Raw genomic sequence first — 24,703 nt, 5'->3', positions numbered from 1 at the left:
CTGAAGCTAAAGCTGAACAATAATGAATGTCAACTACAAGTTTATATATATATATATATATGTTTACAAGAAGCGGAGTACAGCATTAGGAATAGAGACAGTGGAAATATAATGGCTGTGTGCGATGTCAGATGGATAGTGGATGGGGGAGGGGGGTTGACACAGTGTGAGAGATATAAATGATAAATGTCTAACTATTACTTTGTTTTTGTGCACCTGAAACTAATAAAAAATTTTTGGACAAAAAAACAGAATTAAATTAAAATATGTAGAATGTCTCACAACATTTCTCCCAAAATAAGTCTTCAACACAATTTTGGAAATGACCTACCCAGATAAAACACCACTTGATATGTAACCAGAGGAATAAATTTCAGCTTTTCTCTTTGTGAAAAAAAAAAGTAAGTTATTTTGACAGCAGAAACTTTCTAAAAGATTGAATTCAGATTTTGTACATGCCTGTGGGGTGTACCTGCCACATACACTCTTTAATATGCTCCCCTTTCTATGAATTATGAAAGGGGCTAAAAATAACCTCCTTGGAATTATTTTCATTACCAGGATGCTATCCATGTGCACCTTAAAAAAACATACATGTTGTCCCATTTGTGATCATTTAAACAGAAATTACGCTTTTCAACACTTCAAAAGACGCCAGTATAGAATAAAATTCCACTTATACCAATTATTTTCCATCTTTCAGATATGTGGAAAACAAAAATAAATAATCTGTTAAATCACAGATATATAAAAATACTTTTTATAATAAAAACCAAAATAGCTTAAATCTGGCCTATGGTTAGGACTAACAGACATTTGAAATTCAATTACAATTTAATTCTTTGGAAATATCACCGGATTACATATCAATGATTCATTCAATTTTGTTTTAAATATTATTAATTGCTTGATACCATTTACGACCAAGAAACCCTTAGAATAGTGAAAATTGCAAACGTTTATGATCTAGGAGACCCGAGTCTAGGCTTGCCTCTGTGTTGTGACTTCAGGCAAGAGTTTTGTGTCGCTGAGTCTCAGTTTCCTTGTATGGAAAGTGAGGAGATTGCACCAAATTACCTTGCAGATTCTAAATGTGTCTGTACCTGAAATGATGTTCTATACACACAAACTTTTAAAACAAGGTACCAGCATCCCCATACCTTTCTTCCTTGAAAACAGCGCCACCTTCAGGTCACAATGACCATAACAGAGCAGTCCGTGGTGTTGCTTCTCCAGCAGATAGGAGATATTTGCCAGATCCACAGTAACCCTTCGTCATGGTGTCCTTTGGGATGTGGTCACACATTTATGAATCTGTCACCTGTGTTAAAATCAATGTGTATGGACATGGAGCCAAGCTGAGCTCACGGGCCCACGGGAACAGATGCACGACCTTGGCCTACTTATCTCAGCCCCCAGCTAAAGAAGTTCACCCACAGAACAATTCCTGGTGGAAGGAAAGGAAGCCAGGAACACACTGGAACTGCAGCCCATAAAACAATGATCATGGACACACCTCTTCTTTCGGCAATTCCACGTACGATAGTTTCCAGCTATCTTGATAACATGATATCGACTTGGAGACATCACGTGTATACTTTTATTAAGAAAAATTACAGAGCAGACTGTTAAGAAAAAAAACATTTTTTCCACCCAGCACATATATATTGAGCCAGCACAGCACTGATGGCTCTCACAAGATTATTTTTATTGAATTTCCACAATAGCCCTTTTGAGGTAGGAATTCAGATCCTCATGTTTCAACATAAGGAAAGTGAGAATCAGAGACCCACACAGAACAGCCTGGCCTTCAAGCTTGAATATGCCAACACTTACATTCCCACAGTCCTCCTGAGTAAGGATAGACCACAATCAATCAAGAGCGGGGCAGCCAGTGCCCCTTTGAGAGTTTATGTCTTAGCTGTGTTGTTCCCCGATTGCAACTGGTGGTTAAGGCAGTTCAAGAACTCCGTTTATTTCTTTGAAGTGTGATCTGTATGCAGAAAACAATTCTATCTTTGCTAGCCAGCCTTAGCTACCACTCCCTAAGCCACAGGAGTAGGGTTCAGTATAATGTGTGATGTGGTGATTTGTTACTAAGTATCACAGTTTTAATTTTTATTTTATTTTATTTATTTATTTATGCTATGAAAAGCTTTGTTTCAGTTTGGTCCACAGCACCTGGGAGAGGGCTCCATGGTAGTTAGAAGGCTGCCTAGTGATTGTAGGGAGAGGCTCAGGCAGAAACCCAATGCTGGATTGGGGGGGCGGTGAGGCAGGGCTATGCAGAGGGGCCCCTCAAAGGCCTCTGGGCTCCAAAAGCTCCTAGTCATGCCTGAGGGTGAGTTTTCTGAAAAGATACTCGCCAAGCCCAGCCTGAGGGCTGGCCAGCTTGCAGAGATTAGTCAGGTGGTCGCTCATCTTCTTGATGAGTTTCCCCTCCTCATCCAGAATGTGGCTCTCCCGGAAATCACAGAGATGGGGTTCTGTGCAGGTAGAACCCAGGGCTTGCAGATCCAAAATGGCCTGGTTCAGGTTCTTCTCCACGACCATGGCGGTTCCCATGGCAACCTGAGTTTTACCTCACTCATCTTGGGACGCCTTCTGCAGATGCTGGAAGAGGGCGTGGCCGCCACGCTGGTTTTGCATCTTCAAAAGATGTTTGGAGCCCTGGTGCTTCTCTGCTAACGAGAAAATGTGGCTCACGCCCTCTAGAGCCACATTGTCGCGGTGGAAATAGAAGCCCAGAGAGAAGTAGGTGTAGGAGGCCTGCAGACGCAGGTTGACCGGGTCAGTGGAATAATTCTGACGAACTTGGGAGCTCGTGCTGAGCTCGTGCTTGCTCAGCAATAAGGAGTTAAGCTCAAAAAACTGTGTTGGCTGGTCTCAGAGGCCGAGGATGGCTGAGTTGGTTCTGAAGGTTGAGACTGGAAAAGAAGTTGGACGGTGGTTGGAGGCTGGAAAATGGGGAGTCCCTGGGTCTGTTCCATCCAAACATTGTTGAAGCTAGAGACAGATCCAGGAACCACTGAGGGTACTAAGTAAGCATCACAGTTTTTAAATGATGACTCTTTTGAGAAATAGAGTAAAGAATGTTTAAGATTGTCCCTTTGATAGTATCCCATTACACCCTAAAGTCCATAGGTTTTCTTGGTTGAGAAAGGGGAGGAGCAACTGTGAGCCCACAGGGATGCTTCATATCTGGAAGTATGGTATTTCCTGTGCATCACTGAGGAGAGAGATGGGGAACCATTGCTGGATGCTGGGTGCTCTGGACTGTGTAGCTCACGTTTTCCTATATTCACATATGCTTAGGTGACTCTGGTTGGTGAGATCAAGTTTTCTAGTCTTTGTATCCCCTCTACACTTTACAGAATACTGGGCAATTAAATATGAAGTCACTAAATATTTGCCAATGCATTGGGGGGGAAATGGTCTACATGCAGAAAACAAGAATTATACAGTGTCATGCAGGGTGTCATGCGGGGTCTCAGCTCCTGCTCCCCATATAAGAACGCAGGATATGGTGAGGCCAAAAAGGAACACCCACAGAGTCACAGATAGGGGAGTCATACCACTATATTCTCGCTGGAAGTTGGAGACACAGGAAGCAAGCACCACACGATCTGCAACCTGCCGTCTGCTTTCTGCCAACCAACCAACCCCACTTGCTAACTGCAATCCATGCTTGCTAGCTCAGCCATCATCTTCTTGCTAGCCCCCACTTTACTGCTAGCATAGCCACAGCAGTTATATTAGTGGCCAATGGCTCACTGGTTACAGCTGACGGCCAACTAGCCACAGCTGATCGCCATCCAATCACCGTTGATGGCCATTTACTACCTGAGCCAGCACCTTTCCACATGAAGCCAAGAGCCTGGAAACTGCTTTCCTGGCTCTGTCCCCACATACAGGCTGGGGTGTTCAGACATATTTGCAATGATAGCTGAGTTATTTTAGGACAGAGCCTAAGGAAGGAGCCTGGCTAGGAGGGAAATAGGAGAAGTGCCCATGAACTTTGGATTATGGATGGATGTAGGAAAAGACCCAGATGGAACAAGATACCAATGTTGGGTTGACCGTTTGGAGAAGAAGTTAAAATATGATGTCTAAACCACAAGGCTAAGGGGAAAAAGAAAAGAATAATATATTGTGCAAGTGAGGAATTTCTCAATTTTAAACATCTCCTATACATGGAGGAAATTGTTATTCAAGGTTGAGTGACCACCAAGTTCCAGCTAATTAGGAGTTGAGAAAGAATGCCTAACGATTGCTGTCCAGCTTGATTCAAGTAATCAGAATTGGCAGTGTCAGTTCCTGTGGTGTCTCAGAAGCTAAGGCTGAGAAGGAGGAAATAGAAGGAAACCAGCCTGGCTCGGGGCTGATGTCACAGAGGCAACCACCAAGAAAGAACTGGAGCAGAAGAGCAGAACTGTCTACATGGCATGTGTCCCTGAAAGCATGTCATGCAGTGAGCCACAACAGCAGGAGTGGTGGCTAAGCGAATCCTGATTGGAACCTGGTGAAAAAAACCTTCTCAAGCCCCAGGAACAATGATGGTAGATTAGCAATCCTTTGTCATTTGTCAATGTTGTCCATGTTTCTCAACTGCTAGCCCCCTCCTTTCCTTCTTTTCACCCCACTCTCAGTTACCCTTACCTCCTTTTTATAATATCGAATCTTCAGGAGGCTAGGACCACAGAGATCTGTACTGGTTATCATTGCGTACAAACTAAGAGTTAATAAGCTAGGACAGAGTACTGAGGGCTGCTTCTGCAGCATCCAGAGCGTTGTCCTCAGTGCATTATTTTCTGAGGCTGCTTTCTTTTGTTCTTGGTGTTATCTGGAGGGCTGATGTAGCTCCAGAGAGATGGGATAGTCGAGATTAAGAGTATGCATCACCTTTGATGGTGGCACAGTGTGTATAAGTAGATGTACAGTGAGGTCTGGTTTCAGGCAGAGTAAGAGGTTCCCATGGAGACGTCCCCATGTTTTAGAAAATAAATTCATTCAACTACACATTTTATTTCACACCTGCTATGTGCCATGCATTGGGCATAGAGGGATGACTGCAACAAACCAAGTTCTTGGGCAATTCTAAAAGAATATAAGCAAATGAGGCATTTGGTTGGGTCCAGAAGAGATGGGAGTTTAGACAGAGGGATAAGAGATAGCTTTCTGAGGAGCAAAGTCTACAGATGGAGAGTGATTTTATTTGAACTGGAGGGAATGGAACATGTAGGTACCTAGGTAAAGGTGAAGACAGTTATCTACAAGGAGCAACTGGCAAAGAGGTTTTAGCTCTTTGTGATTTGGCATACTTTCAGTTCCTCGAATGAGCCAAGCTTCAGTACTTGCCAGCCCTTTGTGTGCATTTAGGAAAGGTACATCTTCTGGGCTGGTGCAGCCCAGGTGTGGGCTTGGCAAGCAGAGAATTCCTTCATGGGAACTAGGTAAAACCCACAGCCCACAACTGGACTTGAGCTCCCATGTACCACCTCCCAGCCCTGCTCTGGTGGTGCGTGCTGCCTTCGGCATTTACTCAGGTTGTTCTCTCTTCCTACATTGCTTCCCCACAGCAGACCATTCTCTTCTTCCTTCAAGTCTCACCTTGGCGGTGACTGTCTCAGATATGCCTTCTCAGCCCCTCACAGCTGGAAGCTGCTCAGTTTTCCCCTCTCATGTTGCCCTGTCTCCCTGAATTAGCCTCATCACAATTATAAGCATGTGTGAAATTGTCTTTCTCCCCATAAGCATTTAAGCTCCCAGAAAGGAGGGTCTGTATCCCTCAGGTTCACTGCTATAACCCTGCACATGCCGGGTACATGGAACCCACTCAGTAAATGCTTCCTGAATACGTGAATGATGGAATGGTGGGAGGTTCAAGTAAGGAGTCACTGAGCACGTCCTTATCCTTCTAAGGATGGCTTGACCATACTCTCCCCTCTGGACATGCCAGGACAGTCCCTATTTCAAATGTCAGGTCCTCTTATAGCCCCAACTTTTGTCATTTGTGTCCAGTTACAAAAATGTGCTATCATCTTCCCCAGACTGTGCAATAGAAGAATCTTCACTTTGCAGAGGCAAGTGACTACCCAACTTTGGAACACAGGCTGCCAGTATTTTCATTTCATGGCGTCCAATCACCACTCCTTTATTTATGGGGCACCTACTATGTGCCAAACACTATCCTAGGGGCTGAAGTCTTTATTCTCATGATAGCTTTTTGGAGCACATACTGCTTGGATTGCCCTCTGTTTTATAGCGATGACACAAGCTGAACGTGGTGGAAAGCTTAACAGTCTAACTGCAATGCACCAGATATGGTCAGCAGATTTGCTGTCTTATAACTAGTCTTAGTGATGATGCAACTTGACCACCAGAAGGTAAGTAAGGTTAATAGCATTAAGCCCGCTTATAAGAGACACGTGTTGAGCAACCACAAGCCACAGCAGGACAGTGATTTCCTGCTTAGAAAGGAGTGCCTGTTTGTAGATTATTTCTAGGAGCACTGGGTTAAGTTAAAGATTTGCAGTTTTATAAGGAGTTATTAGGAAACTATGTGTATATGATTATAAACTGATCTTCAGTCAGACGTCCAGTGTGGCTGCACCTTCCGTATAGGTTGGTGCAGTTCGCTCTCCCAGCCCACCCCAGTCCTTCCCGCACTGCCCTGGCAGTCAGCCCCTCCCCCAGCACCCTCCCCACCACCTCCTCACAGTCTGACCTCCCAGCTTGGAACAGTAGGGTGCCACACCAGTTGCTAAATATTTTTAATATCAACCCTGATTACAGATGAAGGATTCTATAAGGAATTCTATAGATCCCATGTTATTTATTCTACAAAGAGTCTATATTATTTATTCTATATAGATCCTATAAAGGATTCTATAAAGAAGCATCTAAGTACTTTGTTCTTAATTCTGTACTGTACAAACATGAAACTTGGTGTTTTCACGGCCTCATTTGGCTTTTAACATAAAGACCCAGCAGAGGGAGCCATACCCTAGCATAAAAGTTGCTACAGACACTAACAAAATGGCCACTGTTAGCTAGGGCTGTCATAACAAAGTGGCACAGACAGGGTGGCTTAAACAAAGGAAATGTATTTACTCACAGTTCTGGAGCCCAGAAGTCTGAAATCAAGGTGTTGGCGGTGTTGATTCTTTCTGAGGCCTCTCACCTTGTCTTATAGATGGCAGTCTTCTTTCCAGGTCTTACATGGTCATCCCTCTGTGGGTGTCTGTGTCCTAATCTCCTCTTTTTATAAGGAGAGCAGCCATATTGAATAAGGGCTCACCCATATGAGCTTATTTAGCTTATTTTTATTTAATTACTTCTTTAAACACCTTATCTCCAAATACGGACACATTCTGAGGCACTCGAGGTTAGGACTTCAACATAGGAATATGGGTAGAGCCACAAGTCAGCCCATCACAGCCAACCTGTTTTCAATTTTGTTAACCTTTTCAAAGACTTATTTTTAAATGCTTTCCCCTTATTTCTAAAAATTAGGTCACCTATATGATGATAAACCAATGGTTCAAAGGTCTTTGTCCCACCGCCATGCTGGCAGACATTAATGGTATGCTCAACCTGATAGAAAGCCCCCACCAGGCACCTCTTGGGAAAATCATGTAAGTTCACATGTGTAAAGATACAGAAAGCAGTTGCTGAGGTTAAGATACAAGCAGGACGGCTGGCAGCTGTCTGCAGAGGCTGAGGCACTGAAGGGGAAGTTGCAGATGATAAAGCCAGGGTACTAAGAGCCACCCCAGATAGCCTGAACCCCAGTCTCATATACTCACTCCTCCCCCCTGACTTCCCCTCTCCCACGCCAGATTCATAGACCCAAGGCTGGCAGTTCTGCTGATGGGCTAGCCTGGAGTTGCACAGGGAAACTTCACGGGGCCTGGTACACCTCATCAATCCTGCAGTTAGACAATAGCAATCTGACTGCAATGGAGCAAGCTGGGTGTCCCAGACAAACAGAACGTCCTCCAATCCGCCCTGACTTACAGCCTCAGAGCACACTAGGGCACTTACAGGTGTTTTGAGAAGTCAAGCTAACTGCAGATCTCACCCTGCAGCCTTAAAAACGGGGTCTACCAGTCTAAAGAGCTGTCTTAAGGATAAGTGAATGCATCTAAATAGTAACCAGTTGTCTTACTTTGCAATTAGTTCATTGCAAATAAACATCATTAGAAAATTATGGCATATGCTTCGTTATGCATTCACATAGCAGAGGTTTGATGCGAAATATACCATTACCACCACTAGTATAGTAGATGTGACTCAGAAAGAACAATTTTTTGCATAAAGTGCACTTGCTTTACCATAAGATAACTTGTGCTTACTGGGCATGTCAGATATAGTTTATTTTCTGAAAAGAGATGGAAAGCCAGAGTCTGGGTTCAGAGGCAGGCAAGCCTATGGGACAGAGGCAGCACTAATGAGATAATGTTGATTCAGATACTGCTGAATCAACACTGGTTTGCCCAGCCATTCATTCTAAATCCCAGCAGTCAGCTGGAGCCACTTCCCCTTTGGAGATCAAAGTGTGATTGGTGCAGGTCCGTCAATATCACAACCCAGGATATCAGTTCACTGGACCTTCACTCTTAGAATCTCCCGCTCTACCCCAGCATAATCTCAGGAATTCTCTGAACTCTGCCAAAGGAGTACACTCACACAAAGAAGGCATTGTGAGCATTTGGCAAAATACTGTATTGGGGTCGGGGGAGGGGCTGGGTAGTGCTCAGTGGTTAATAATCCACAGCAAACAGCCTCACAATATGTGCTTTGATATTTTGGTTCTCCCGGTGCCCTGCCTACAGGGGGCACAGGGGTGGGGGTGGGGTGGGGGTGGGGACGTGCGGGGTGGGGGTCACTGCTCTCTCCTGCCCAGCACACTCTCTCTCTCTCTCCCCTTCTCACACACTGTGCCCACCTCACTGGAGTCCCCGTCCTCAATCCTGGAAGCCCCCCACCCTCAGGGCTGCCACTGTCCCACAAAGCGCTATGGTGGGCATTTGCAGGGAAATGCAGCTCTCCCCAGTCCCCGTGACACCCATTATTTTCAACCCCATCTAGGGGCTCCCCTGAACCTTCTTTTTAACATGATTCACCCTTTTCAAAGATCAGCTAAGGTTACATACAGAGTTTTTTAAATTTATTTTTGTATAATAGTTAACATACAACATTATGTTAGTTTTGGCTGTGCACCATAGTGATTAGACATCTATATAACTTACGAATTGCATCACGACAATAAGTCTAGCACCCATCTGACACCGTACATAGTTATGATACTATTGACTATATTCTCTATGCTGTTACATTGCATCCCAGTGACTTACTCTATAACTTGCAGTTTGTACTTCTTAATCCCCTTCGCTTTTTTTCGCCCATCCTTCCAGCCCCCTCCCCTCTGTCAAGCATCGGTTTGTTTTCTGTATCTTTGAATTTGTTTCTGTTCTGTTTTGTTTGTTCATCTGTTTTGGTTTTTATTTTTTAACATTTCTGTTCTCTTAACCATCCATTTAACCAATTCTCATTGAATGCCTTCTACACTGTGGTCACAGAGGGGGATCTAGAACCAGACCCTAAGGTTAGACGCCTGGCTTCACCACTTACTGTGTGATTTTGAGCAAGTTACTTAACCCTTCTGGGTCTCTGTTTTCTCATCTGTAAAACGGGCAGGTGATAACAGCTCCTGACTCTTAGGGTAGGTGTGAGGGGTGATTTAGTACATGGCAAGTACATAGCAGCACCAGGCATGGAGAAGCAGTGCAGTAGGTATTGCCATGTGGTAGGCTCAGGAGGAGCCAGGTGACACACATTGGGACAGATAAACCCTTCGTGTGGTGTCACAGTACTATGATGGTGGGAGCACAGGATGCGGTGGGCGTTACAGGAGGGTCACCTCGCCCACACTTGGAGAAGGGGAGGCTTCCCAGAGGAAGGGCTTCCCAGAGTTCAGGACGCAAAGGAGGAGCCGGAAAAGAGGTCTTCCAGGGGCAGGGAGCAGCATTCGAGTACAAATCTGCATAGGCACCTGGCGAACAGAGTTCGAGGGCAGGACACTAATTTAGCCTCGCCGGGGGCCAAAAAACGGGAGGAAGAGTGGCCCGAATAAGACTGGAGCAGGAAGTCCGGCCAAGAAGAGGCAGCCTTGTGGGCCCACAGAGGAGTCTGCACGACGGGAGCCCGGGAAGGCGTATGCATGCAAGGGAGCAAAGGCATCGAACATACCGTACACCAGACATCATTCACCACACATACGTAAACGTATACCACACACACCATTCACCACACACACACACCACACACCATTCACCACACATGCACCATACATAGCACACATACTTGAAACAGGTCGATATTTATCCTTACTATGTACTACGTATTCTGCTATTTTCTAGTCTACTTTTTTATTCCATTCCATTCCATTCTATTTATTTCTAATCATGTCTGAGACTCATTAAATTGATTTCATGACCCACTAATAGGTTCCAAACTGCAGTTTGGGAAACATTGATTTGGAGGGAGCAAAGGAAACCCACAGTCCACTGTGAAAGGGAGCTTTGATCTGTTGTCTGCCACTGATCTCAAAGCAGGGTGTGCTCTAGGCACAGGGGGGAGGGGCGCTCCAGCCTGGGACGCAGCTATGGCACAAAGCCACCTTGCCACTGCCGCTGCCGCCTCACAGCCTGCCACGGCAGCCAATAGGAAAGGGCCCTTTTGTTGTGTTTGCATGGCTAATTTGACCCAAGAAGTAACCTCACCAGTTTTTGTTTTTAATCACCTCTTCACTTACAGTGGCCTGTGGGTTTCCTTTGCCTTCCTCCAAGTCAGTGTTTTCCACACTGAAGCTCGGCACCTACTGGTGGGGCATGCAATCACCTTAGTGAGTGTCAGATATCATTAAAGAAAAAGAAGGAATGGAATGGAGGAGAGTGGAGGAGAGTAGAGCATGTGGCACCTAGGAGATAAGTACTGACGTGTGTGTGTGTGTGTGTGTGTGCACGTACTGTGTTGTAACTTTTCTTCAAACCAGCTATTAAATAGATGAAACTATAAATACAAAGCAGAGAGAATCAGCCATGTCCAGTGAGTCACACAGAGAAGTACAGAATAGAGTAACTCAAGAAACTGCAGAGTAAAAAATAAACCGTCCAACGCCCACAGCCCATGACTGAATCTGCCAGATGATGACTCAAAGTGAGTGGAGAGCAGTTTATTCTCTCCACCAATTTTTTTCCTGGTTAATATTCAATCTAGCTGATTATTTCTCTTGTTTTACACAAGAGTATGGCTGGAGTGACTCACCCCGCCTCAGAAGCCCTCAGGCCAAGATCAGTCTTTGCTTTTCCGTGCCAGCAAAGGGCCAGGACTTGGAAAAGCGGGAATTTCTGCTTCTGGAATTTCCCTCAAAGCTGAAAAGTCAGTTCTTGGACATTGTTTCAAGAGTCTTCTGAGTAATGGCAGCATTACTGGAGTATTCAGGATTAGCTGGGGTTTTTTCTCTTTAAAAAGAATTTTATATATATATAATTTTAATATAAGACCGGGTCGTATATAATATAAGATATAAGACCGGGTATAATATAATATAATATAATATAATATAATATAATATAATATAGACCGGGTATAATATAATATAATAAAGACCGGGTCTTATATTAATTTTTACTCTAAAAGACACATAAGAGCTGATGGTCCAGCTAAGTCTTATTTTCAGGGAAACACAGTATATATGTATATATATATATTATATATATATATTATATATATAATATATATGTATGTATATACATATATATATATTTGCAACTAAAAACTGATGAGGAGTCTTAATTTGGTAAATTTTTTGATATAAAAATTATTGCAAGCTTATAAAGTTAAATTATACTTAAGTACATTTTTAATGAATTGCCTTAGTGGGAAAGAATTATTTTTTTTAATGGTATTATCCTAGAAAATCCAGGATTGTAGCCACCATATATGAATACATGTACATGATACACATACATGTACACAAGATTCCCCCCTGGCTGTCTTCATCCCCCGTTTCTCAACCCACCCCACCCTGGCTTACACCCCTCACCCACACTCCATTGAGCCGCATTGCTAAGGTCTTCATCCACTTCCAGGTGGATGAATACATTCTGGTTCTCAGCACCATTCAATAAAAAGCAATGGATACATTCTGGTTCTCAGCACCATTCAACACAATCGACCTCCCTGGCTTCTCTCGGCTTCCACCTGATGCCAGACACTGCGAGTGTTTCTCCTGCCTCTCAGGCCACTTCTTCTCAGCTTCCTTATCCAGCTCTTCTTCCTCTACAAAATCTCAAGTGTTCAGATTCTGTCCTAGTCCACGCTCTCTTTGCATTCTATATTCTCTCTTTAGGCTTCAAGTTCTCAGGGGGAGGTGGCATTGGGAAAGGTGTGAGGTCAGTATGGGGTTGTCACAATGATGGGGTGGAGGCTCCATTGCCAACATTTAGTGGGTGGGGACCAAAGAGACCAAACAGAGGGCAATATCATCAAAGAACTGTCCAGCACAAGTCCAATACTCATCCCCACTGAGAAACACGGCAACCACATCCACTCCCATGGATTCAGTTACCGTCTGCAAGCCAATGACTCCCCAGCCAGGCCTCTCCCCTGCGCTCTGGTACTTCTCTTAGAAACCTAACAGGCACATCCAACTCAGTGTGTCCAAAGTAACCCCATCTTCCCCACGAACCTGCTTCTCCTCCAGATGCCCTTCCTTAGAGCTCAGCATCACCCTTCGGCCTTCTGTGCCCAAGCCAATCACCAAATCCCACCAGGCCCAGCTCCCACCTCTCAGTAAAAGCCATCTGCTTCTCCCACATTCACTGACTGCCAGCACCAGTCTCAGCCACCATCTTCTCTACCTGGACTCCTGCAGGCACCTCCTCTATGCTCCCAATTCCTGTCCTCATTGCAACTAGAGGCCTCTTCTAAAACAGCAGCTCTGACCCTATCACTGTCCCGATTAAATGCACCAATGCCTTCCCGCTGCTCTAGAATCCGGCTCCAAATCCTTATCCCGGCTTGTGAGGAAGATGCCACCTGCCTCTCTAGCATTGCTCACCGTGTGTTTGATACTGGAGCATGGTGGCCTCCTGCCAGCTCTTCAATGACACTATACATGCCAGCTACCATTATATTTTTTTTTACTACCCAAAAGAACAATTTTGCTTACTTAAGAAACATTTTTGAGACTTCTCAGCAAAAATATGTTTATACTGTTTCTGACCATTTAAATAAATAAATAAACTACCTAATCACTTCTTTAGAGAATATTTTATTATATTAACCCATCCTCTACTCTGTGATTAACTCTAATTACATAAGCATTTTTTTAAAAATCCTCATCTTAGCAAATGCCCTTCTCTCTTATCCACCATCCCCAGACCCTCCCAGTGGCTAATGCTAACATTACTCCAATATCCCAGTATCAGTTCAAATGCTACCTCTTCCAGGAAGTCTTCCCTAACCCCCTAGGATAAGTCCCCTATACATTCTCATGGCTCCTAGTCTGTCTCTGTTCTAGAACTGATCACAACTGCCATGAATTACCTGTTTGTGTAGCTGTTTATTTAATGTCTTTTTTCAGTGTCTGGAAGCAGCTCTGTGGGGTGAGAAATGAGGCAACAAGCATAGTACATAGCAACATAAACAATCAGAAAATATCTAATAAGTGGATTGCAGTTCTAGTTTCAACTAAGATGCTGAATCAGCAAGAGTGCTGATTCAGCCAAGATAAACTCAGGAGAAACTACAGGGGGGAAACTGGGTTGGTGTGAAATGACAGAGGGCTGTGGCCAGAAGCAGGGCTTGGTGGGCTGGCCATGGAAAGGAACTGGGGGCTCTGTGCTTGGTCCTCCCCCACCAATGCCAGGGGCAAACAGTGCCTGCCTCACACTGATGCTGACTCAGACCTATGCTCCAGATGTTCCCAGGAGAAAAATCCAGGCATCTCAGAAGCCCTGAGCTTTTGAGGCTTTGGGAAAAACAACCCCCAGGCAGTTGATTCCCTTCTCTGAGTACCTCTCTTTCCAAATCTCCAGGCCAAAGGAATCACAGTCCAAAGAGTATCTCCTCCTAAATTGTTTCTCCCTGGGGCAAAGGATGGAAAGCAGACCTGAGGAGTTTTTTGCTGAGTTGTAGAGTGACTGAAGGTGGCATCAGTGTCTGGGACTCATCCGTCCCACCCATCGCCCTGGGGCAGATGGAGGCTGGAAGCCAGTCTTCTTCCATAGGTATTGCCTGATGGAGTCACCAGTCCCCACCAGCCGCACCATGGAAAATGAGCTCACAGGTCAAATTAGCAAAAGACATTTTAGAAACATAACTATTTCCAAAATAAACAACAACAACAACAAAAATACTGTATTACAGATTCCATCAGAAGCAGAAATGTTGTTAAAGTCCAAAGAAGTTAAAATTAGTCTAATAAATTATTAAGCAGTAAGGGAAAATGAAACAATAATAAAGAAACATTAAAAAGCTACCAAGTATAATGAGTAAAAATATAAATAGTTTAAAGAGGACATACATATGGCAAATAGACATGAAAAAATGCTCAAAATCACTAATCATCAGAGAAAAGCAAATAGAAACCACAATGAGATATCACCTGACCCCAGTCAGAATGGCTATCATCAACAAGACAAATAGTAACAAGTGTTGGAGAGGCTGTGGAGAAAAAGGAACCCTCATACAGTGTTGGTGGGAATGCAGACTGGTGCAGCCGCTATGGAAGGCAGTGTGGAGGTTCCTCAAAAAATTACGAATAGAATTACCATATGACCCAGCAATCCCTCTCCTGGGTATCTACCCAAAAAATCTGAAAACATTTATACATAAAGACATGTGTGCTCCAATGTTCATTGCAGCTTTATTTACGGTGGCCAAGAAATGGAAACAACCAAAATGTCCTTCGATAGATGAATGGATAAAGAAGTTGTGGTATATATACACAATGGAATACCATTCGGTGGTAAGAAAAGATGAAATAGGACCATTGGTGACAACATGGATGGATCTTGAGAGTATAATGCTACGCGAAATAAGTCAGACAGAAAAAGCAGAGAACCATATGATTTCACTGATATGTGGTATATAAACCCAAAACAACAAAAGAACAAGACAAACAAATGAGAAACAAAAACTCATAGACACAGACAATAGTTTAGTGGTTACCAGAGGGTAAGGGGGTGGGGGGTCAGAGATGAGGGTAAGGGGGATCAAATATATGGTGATGGAAGGAGAACTGACTCTGGGTGGTGAACACACAATGGGATTTATAGATGATGTAATACAGAATTGTACACCTGAAATCTATGTAATTTTACTAACAATTGTCACCCCAATAAACTTTTAAAAATATATATAAAAATAGTTGAAGTAAGGAACACTTTGATGGGAATAAATAGCAGACTGGATTCAACTTGAGGACAAATGGGTGAATTGGAAATCCAGATTGAGGAAATTCTTTAAAAGGGGGACAAAAAAAATAGAAAATATTAAAGAAAAACAAAGAAATATGAGTGATTTATGTACAAGTGCTAATATCCAGATAATGAGACACAGAAAGACAGAGGAATAAAACGAGGAAATAGTTAAAGACATAACAGAGTTAGATTTCCTAGAACTAAAAAAAAAAAAGGAAAATGAAATACCTCAGAATGAAAGGACCTATAGAATGAGAAAGAGGAAAAATAAGGGGGTGGGGAAATCACACCTAGATACCTTATAAAAAGATATGGAACTATCAAAAACAAAGAACATTCTGAAAGTTTCCAGAGGAAAAGAGTTATTTCATGAGGAATGAAAACCAGATTGATAGCATTTTCCCTCACAGCAATAATGGATGCATGAGGATGCAATTGAAAGGGTGGTTGGGTCAAGCCCCTTTCTTAAGATCCTCTGGTTTGGGACCTGAATGACATCTGCAAAATCCCATCACAGTGCGACCTAGATTAGTGTTTGATTATATAACATGTGTGGATACCAGCGTCCAGGAGTCTCAAGACCATCTCAGCTGGGTGGCCATCATAGAATTGTGCTTTCCACGGTGCTCTAGTCACATGATAAATGTTACATAACAGTCAAATGACATGAATTATAGCCACCTGAAACAATATTGATGAACTTTAGCAATTTAATATCATATGGAAAAATATAGTTCCCAAAGACACTAAATGTTAAACAACTAAAATTTGAAAAGTACTGTTAAGGGATCCATATAGATGTAACAAAATGATATAAAAAAGAAAGCAAGGAGATTATGGACTGGATTCTGGATGCCCCAGTTTGGGGGAGGTAGGGAGATAGGACGCTGTAGAATTAGATATAGGTTATTTTTAGGACCTAGATTTGGGGGAGAGAGGTGCAAAGGGTAAGTAGGCTTATAAATGTTATTATATTATTTAAAACAAGAAATTTATACAGTGTTGTATGTCAATTCTAACTAAATAAAACTGGAAAAATAAATACTAAAAAATAAATAATTTGATGCAGGACAAGTATGGAACAATGCTGAGAGAATGTCATGGAGTAAGGATTATGATTATTCCTTTTCTATGCACCAGAGATCTAATTAAAAATGAAAAAGGAACAAAAAAAATACTTGTTAAATGAAAGAATATATTATGGAATTTAAAAATGTGTTCTCTCTAGGGCAGTGGAGGCACCAAAAAGGCAATGACTTATTTCCTCAGGGCAAACATCACCCTGGAAAGGTTCCACAATGTCAATAGAAATTACCATGTGTTCTTAGAAAAGCCTAGTCTGAAAATATTTGGGAAGATCAGAATCCACTTTCACCCACTGACTTCAGGCTGTCCCTTCCTGTTTTCTGTTTCCTCCACCTTCCCGCTGTCACTGGCTCCTTTGCACCAGGTTTTAAACACACTTAAGCCTTTCCCATTTTGGGGGAGAAAAAAGGCAAGAATGAAGCAGGACCTCTCTTGTCCCCAAACTCCCCTCCGAAAGCAACACCAACTCCCTCCCACACTTCCCCACCAACACTTGCTGCAAATAAGTCCTCTACAATTTCAGTCTCAGTTCACAGGCCCTGGCCACCTGGCTTTCACCACCCCCATTGCATAAAACTTCCGCTCCACCAAAGTCCCCACTGAGGACTGCTCTGCGCTTAATTGATCTGACATTTTGTCACCTTTTGACTCCCATCAACCACTTCCTCCTCAAACTCTTTCTCCTTGGCAGATGCAACAGCCCTCTGGTTTTGCTGTCCTCTCTCTGATCGCTCCTTTCCTGCCTCCTCTGCAGGTTCACCTTCCTTTGCTGTTCCATAACTGTAGAGGTTGCCTGCTGCTCTGTCCTCACATCCTGGGCCTGGCTGTCGTCTCCATGGAGCAGATGACCGGCACTCAGCACATCAGTTGCCATTTATACACTGCTGCTCTCCAAATCCTTTCTTACAGTGGAAATCATCCTTGCTCTGGGCACAGAGAACCAACTGCCTGCTGGAAATTTCTTCACCACCCCCGCACCTCTCTGTGCCCGAAAATGAGCTCATCGTTTTCTCTACCCCCAACATCTGCTCCTTCCTTGGTGTATATATAGGACGTTTGTCAGGGTTCTCCAGAGAAACAGAACCCATGGGATGTGCACATGTACAGAGAGAGAGATTTATTTTAAGGAACTAGTTCGCATGATTATGGAGACTGACAGGCTGGAGATCTAGGAAAGAGATGTGGCAGCTTGAGTCTGAAGGCAGCGTTCAGGCAGAATTCCTTCTTTCTCAAGAGAATGCAGTCTTCTCTCTGCAGGCCTTCAAATGACTGGAAGCCTACCCATAAAAGAGGGTGACCTCCTTTACCCAAAGTCTACTAATTGAAATATTAATCTAAAAAATACCCTCACAGCAACAGCCGGAGTGGGATTTAACCCCAAACTGGATACGATGGCCTAGCCACGTTGACACATGAAATTAACCATCTTAGAAAATGGTACCACCACCTAACAGATGCCAAATACAGGATCCTGGGAGTTTGCCTTGCGTCCTTATGTAACCGTAACTCCACACAGCCAAACTGGCACCAGGTCCTATTTATTCATCTTCCTAAATATCCCTCACCCCCCCACCATGTCCTCACCCCAGGCCTCCACCACATCTGAGTGGTTGCTGCAATCCACACTTCTAGTCTCACCTTCAAATCTTCCCCAGCTGCAGCCAGGAGACGACTGACTCACCTGCTAATGTCCTGCTCTAGACCCACCACGAAAGCCACAAGTATCATGCAGTCTGATACAGACATGGTCTCTCATGAATGAAGTTGTTGACCTGTGATTTTCCAAAATGGAGAAGAATTGGGGGTAAAGTTCTGAACAAAACAAAGTACAATCTTCCTTCAGTGTACACAGTAGATGACATTCCTAGAAAATTCAGTTATATTAAAACCATGCCGTCTAAGCCTGCTCGGGCTGCTATAACTAAACAGCACAGACCAAGTAGCTTAAACAATAGATGTTTATTTCTCTTTGTCCTGGAGATTGGAAGTTCAAGATCAATGTGCTGGCCAGTTCGGTTCCTGGTAAGAGTCTCTTTGTCTTTTAAGGGTACTAATTCCATCATGAGGGGTCCACTGCATTTGTCTTGGGGTTTGTTACAGCTTTCCCTCTGGGCGAGACTGGGGGATCTTTGAGGACTGCTATAGCCAAGGCATTACTGCACCCCAGCAATGCACCAGGACCTAGGATTGTGTCCAGGTGCCTTGATGGTTCCTTGCCAGCCTCATATGAGCTACCTGCTCTCTGCAGCTACTTCCCTAGAAAAGCAGGGTCTCCTGGGAAGCCACCCGCTCCCCTTGTGCATAGTTCTCTCAGCAGATGGCCACAGCCATTGGGAGACTCAAGGTACATAAGAAAACAGCGAGGTTTGAGGATTTTTAAAAATAAATCTACATTTCCATAGTAACTTACTAGATGGGAGTCAATAATATATGTGGAAAATTAATTCCTTGACATACTTTAAAGTCTCGAGAGAATTTAGGAATCATTTGGTCTGTCATCGTAAGAAACATCCAAACCTATAGAGAATTTTTATGAGTTTATTTGAGCCAAAACTGAGGACGTATGCTGGGGAGCAAGATCTGAAATGCTCCGGAGAATAACGGTTTCGCGGTTTCTTTTATGCATTTGAAATTAAGGAGGGAATGTAGGGAAGACGACAGGAAGGTGGGAGAAAGCAAGGCAGGGGTCGGATTACAGGATAGTTAGGAGTGCGTTCTCTCACGCTTTCGAAGCAGGGGTCTGAAAGGGCTGTTGTGTATTATTAGAAGGCGACGCCTGCAAGGGGGCGTTACAAAGATGTGTTAACCTAGAAACAGTGGCCAGGACTCACTTAAGGCAAAGGTAAGCCTTTTAGCATAGAAGTTGTATGCCCGGGGCGTGACTCCCCATCATGACCTGCCCCGTTAGGAATTTATATCAGATCACCCTGTGAGGTTTCTTTCCGTAGAACCCTTTATCATCCACAGGGCTTGCTCTAGATGAGGAAGCTGGTTCAAATCCCTCACTTCCTTTTCTCTTTCCCTTCAAGCCCTGGTTGCTTCCATTTCTTAAGCAAGCTTGGGGGACGATCTGGGCTGGTAAGTAGACTTCCCCATAAGAAGTCTGCTAGGATGAAGGTATAGGTAGAGCTACTCCCTAGAGGATAATGCTGGCTTTAGAAGAGCGGGTAAAAGGAAGGAAATGAGCAATTTGAGAGTCAGGTGAGAAAAGAGGTCATGTGCATGTGGCTTAGGCCCCGATTTGTGGTTGATGGCAACTGCCTCTTTAGCATACAGGACCAGAAGGTACCAAAGAAGACATGCCTTGAACTGTTAGTACAAATACCCCGCAGCTGAGCTGGCAGAAGCAGCCCCCTGCTACCCCATTTCCTCTTTCTGCAGCTGCAGAAAGAAAGAGGCTAAATGTGGTCAAACTATGGTTGAGCGTTCCTTAGTCAGAGACTCAGAGGAGGAAGAGGGCCCCACTGTCCTCTCACATGCAAGTTTGAGGGAGAACTCGTGGCTTCTCGTGGGCACAGCCATCTAGAACCTCAGTCAGGACCTGCCAAGAGGAAGCTAACGCTGAGCATTAGGCCTCCGAGGTCAGCTTGACCGATGAGATGTTCAAGCCAGAGTGGAGACCACATCCAGTTCTCCAGACTCCTCATCTGGCTTTCTTTCCACTGACCCTTCAGAAGAGTAGAATGGTGGAGGGGTACAGATGTTATCGAGGGAACGATCATACTGGCACCAGTACTCTCCAGCCCAGAGAATGCCATCACTGGGTCACCTCCTGTGATGAAGTCTTTGATACACAAGGGTTTTCCATATCCGGTTGTTCTTCCTCCACAGAACTCCCTCATGACCCTTCTGCTCACCTTATTCTCGATAGATGTGTTTGCCACATACTTCCTGCAAAAAGTAGAAGCTGTCAGACATTCGCTTACCTTCCGCCTTCAAATCTACCCACTTTTTCTGCCTTCCTTTCTCCTATTACGGAGAACAAAAGGTCCCTGCTCCCACAGACCAGCCCCTCCTGTGTTCCTGGATCCCCTCTCCCATCTCAATGACTTCCTTCATGCCTTTATCTCCTCTCTTTCCCACTATCAATTTGTCACTATGGGATCACTGTCACTAGACTAAAAGCAGGCATGATAATCTCCCATCTTAAAAAATACCCACCCTTTAAAACAACGCGATACCGCCACACATCTATTAGAACAGCTAAAATCCAAAACACTGACAACACCAAATGCTGGTGAGAATATGCAGCAGTAGGAACGCTCATTCATTGCTGGTGGGAAAGCAGAATGGTCCAGCCACTGTGGAAGACAGCTTGGCAGCTTCTTACAAAACGAAAACACTCTTACAATATGACCCAGTGATTGCACTCCTTGATATTTACCCAAATGATCTGAAACCACGTCCACACAAAAACCTGTACACAAATGTCAATAACAGCATTATTAATAACTGCCAAAATTTGGAAGTAACCAAGATGTCCTTCAGTAGGTGATGGGTAAACAAACTGTGGTGCCTCCACGCAATGTCCAGCACTAAAAAGAAAGGAGCCATGAAAAGACGCGGAAGAAACTTTAAATGAATATTGCAAGTGAAAGAAGCCAATCTGGAAAGGCTACATACTGCATGACTTCAACAGTATGTCATGCTGGGAAAGAGCAAAACCATGGAGACAGTGAAAAGGTCAGTGGTTGCCAGGGGTTGAGGGGAAGAAGGAAAGATGAATAGGCCAGCACAGAGGACTTTTAGGGCAGTGAAACTATTCTGTATGATACTGTAACGGCGAATACATATCATGATACATTTGTTAAAACTCATAGAATGTACAACACAAAGAGTGAACCCCAATGTGAAGTAGGGACTTGAGTTAATAACGTATCACTATTGGCTCATTAATTGTAATGTACCTCACTAATGAAAGATGTTAATAAGGGAAACTGGGGGAAAGAAGTAATATGGGAACTCTGTACTTTCCACTCAATTTTCCTGTAAATCTAAAACTGCTTTAAAAATAAAATCTATTCATTAAAAAAAATAAAAATATCCATTCTTGTCCCACGTAGCCCCCCCTGGCTCCCACCCCATTTCTCTGCTCACTTCCACAACCAAACTTCTCCAAAGTTGCTTTCTCTCCTTTCTAACCTCCTATCTTTTGTACCTAACCTCTCTGTAGTAGTTTCCCATTACTGCTAAGAAATTATCACAATCATAGTGGCTTCAAACAGCACAAATTTATTTTCTTACAGTCTTGGAGGTCAGGAGTCCTAAAATCAGGGTGAGGGCAGGGTTGCATTCCTCTGGAGACTGTAGGGAAAATCCATTTCCTTGCCTTTCCTAGCTTCTGAAGACCACTTGCATTCACTGGGTCATCATGGCTCCTATCCCCATCTTCAAGGACAGCAGTGTAGCATCTTCCAATGTCTGGCTTCTCCTTCTGTCCAATCTTCTGTCTCTCTTGACTCTGACCTTCCTTCCTCCCTCTTATATGGGCCTTGGGATTACCTTGGAGAAAAATCCAGGGTAATCTGTCCATTTTAAGATTCTTAATCACATCTGCAAAGTCCCTTTTACCATCTAAGGTAACCAGGCCCCTCAGAGGACAGAGCTAGGGGGAAAATACACACACACACACACACACACACACACACACACATATGCATGTATATCTGTATTTAATTCTATCTCTCCTTCTACTCGTATGTATCTAACTATCCTTGCTATATGTAGAAAACCATGCGTTCACTTCAACACTTTCAATTCCAATCCAATACCACAGCATTGGTTCCAATTTTCCAATTTCTTCCTTTCAAAACTGATAACTTCCTTCTCCAACAAGGAGAACCCTAGCTCCCATTATCCTTAATGATTGATATTATGATTCTTCCTCCTGTGTGTAACAAGCCTCCCATCTCCCCTGCTACCCTCATCCCAGCATGGATGTTCTCCTCACCCCACCTGGCGCCCAACCCCACACTCCAGGCAGTCCTGAGAATCCCTTCCTTACCCGTCTCAGGCCTTGGTGCCTCACACTGCCCCAGCCCCAAGTGTAGCTATAAGCCTCCCTTCCTGACCTGCTCTGACCCCCCTCAGACCAGGTTGCTCCCATGATGTTCCCTTCATCCTGTTCAGATTCTGACACCCTTAATGGGTTTCCACGGCTCCCTCATCCCCCACTGGCATGGCCCCTGTCTTGCTGTCCTCTACCTAGCAGCTTTAGGACTCTCTCTCTGCCTGAGCTCAACAGGCCTCTCAAGCATAGCACTACAAAACAGAATGTTGGGTTTCCGTCCTCCACCCCTTAGACCGTTTTTCTCTTTCGGTCTTTCTCATGTTGTTTCCTGATACCACCAGCTCAAGCATGACTTTCAGTGCTTCCCACAAATTTTAATAAGTTGTATTTTCATTCAGTTGGAATGTTTTTTTAATTCCTCCTGTGACTTCTTCTTTGATCCGTGCATTATTTAAAAGTGTGTTGTTTAATCTCCAAATATTTGGGGAAATTTTTCTAGCTATCTTTCTATTATCGATTTCTAGTTTAATTCGACTGTGACTTGACAGCATACTTTGTGTGATTGCTATTCTTTCGAATTTGTTAAGGTGTGTTTGTTAAGGTACAGAATGTGGTCTATTTTGGTGAATGTTCCCTGTGAGAGAACAATGTGTGTTCTGCTGTTGTTGGATGAAGTGTTCTACAAATACCATTTACATCCAGTTGATTGATGGTGTTGGTCAGCTTGACTACATCTTACTGTTTTCTGCCTGCTGGGTCTGTCAATTACTGATACAGCCTCCAGCTATAATGATGGATTTGTCTATTTCTCCTTGTAGTTCTATCAATTTTTACCTCACATATTTTGACACTTTCTCGTTGGGCACATACACATTAAGGATTGTTATGTTTTCTTGGGGAATTGACCCCTTTATCATCATGTGATATTATCACTGATAATTTTCTTTGTTCTGAAATCTGCTTGACTGATACTAGTACTGCTACTCCAGCTTTCTTTTGATTAATGTTAGCATACCATATAGTTTTCCACCTCTTCACATTTAATCTGTGTCTTATATAGAGTGGGTTTCTTGTCCACAACATATAGTTGGGTCCATTTCTTTAATCCACTCTGTCAGTCTCTGGCTTTTAATTGGCATATTTAGACCATTCACACTTAAATTGACCACTGATATAGTTGGATTAATAGCTAATAGATTTATAACTGTTTTCCAGTTATTGCATTTTTTTCTTTTTTCTTTTTCTTAATCATCTCTTTCTGCCTTTTCTGGTTTTAATTGAGCATTTTGCATTTTCTCTCCTCTGTTAGTATATCAATTATACTTCTTTATAACACATCTTTAGTGATTACCCTAGAGCTTTTGTTAACCTAAAAATAAAAGACCTTTCAAAGCAAGAGGGAAAAAGTGTTTATTTGAGATAAAAAAACAACACCAAAAAAAAAACAAAAAACAAAGCTTTTCAGGAAATACTGGCAGAAATGCAAATATTGTTTCTAAGATTAGGAGACAAAAGCAAGGGGTATTTATGAGAAAGGGAAGGGGAACAATTACATCAAAACAAGGAAGGAACTTCTATTGGTGCAGATAACTAACATAATGACACTGATTCTAAACAATGTTTTTCATTTTCAGTTTGGTAGTCATAATATCTGCTTTTTTTTTGTTATCCTTAGGAACAGTTCTTTGGGACATAATGTTGCTTTTGGCCCAGTCCAAAGGTTATTTTGCCCTGTTCTAACATCCCAAAGGTTTGAGGCATAAGATGGGCAAGGCAGTTCCGCTGGGATTGCAACTCCAACTCCATTTCCCATTTATATTATTGTTTACATTTTCAGTATGCATTTACAACTAATCTAAATCCATTTTCAAGTAACACTATACCAATTCATGAGTAGTGCATGTACCTTGTAACAGAGAATGTCAATTCCTCCCTCCCATTGCTTATAAAATTACTATTATGTATTTCATTTATCGCAAGCTATCATCACCTCAAACAATGCTGCTATTATTATTTTGAACAGTAATCAATTAGACCAATTTAAAATAAAGAAATAAAAGATTTTATTTTACCTTCATTTTTTCCTTCTCTAACATTCTTCCTTTATGTAGAT

General features: G+C 43.2%; 1 long non-coding RNA gene across 1 annotated transcript; it reads right to left on the bottom strand.

The window, feature by feature from the left end:
• Nucleotides 1-19,100: 19,100 nt before the first annotated feature.
• Nucleotides 19,101-22,810, bottom strand: LOC141571615 (uncharacterized). Its single transcript, XR_012496528.1, has 3 exons — nucleotides 22,585-22,810; nucleotides 21,825-22,082; nucleotides 19,101-20,471 (listed from the first exon to the last, which is right to left on the bottom strand). It is a non-coding gene; the product is annotated as an uncharacterized LOC141571615 (long non-coding RNA).
• Nucleotides 22,811-24,703: the final 1,893 nt, after the last annotated feature.

This window comes from Rhinolophus sinicus, linkage group LG01, assembly GCF_036562045.2.
Source record: "Rhinolophus sinicus isolate RSC01 linkage group LG01, ASM3656204v1, whole genome shotgun sequence".
NCBI classification, from domain to species: Eukaryota; Metazoa; Chordata; class Mammalia; order Chiroptera; family Rhinolophidae; genus Rhinolophus; species Rhinolophus sinicus.
Note: the sequence above shows the minus strand (reverse complement) of the source record. Positions and strands in the feature narration are given on the sequence as shown.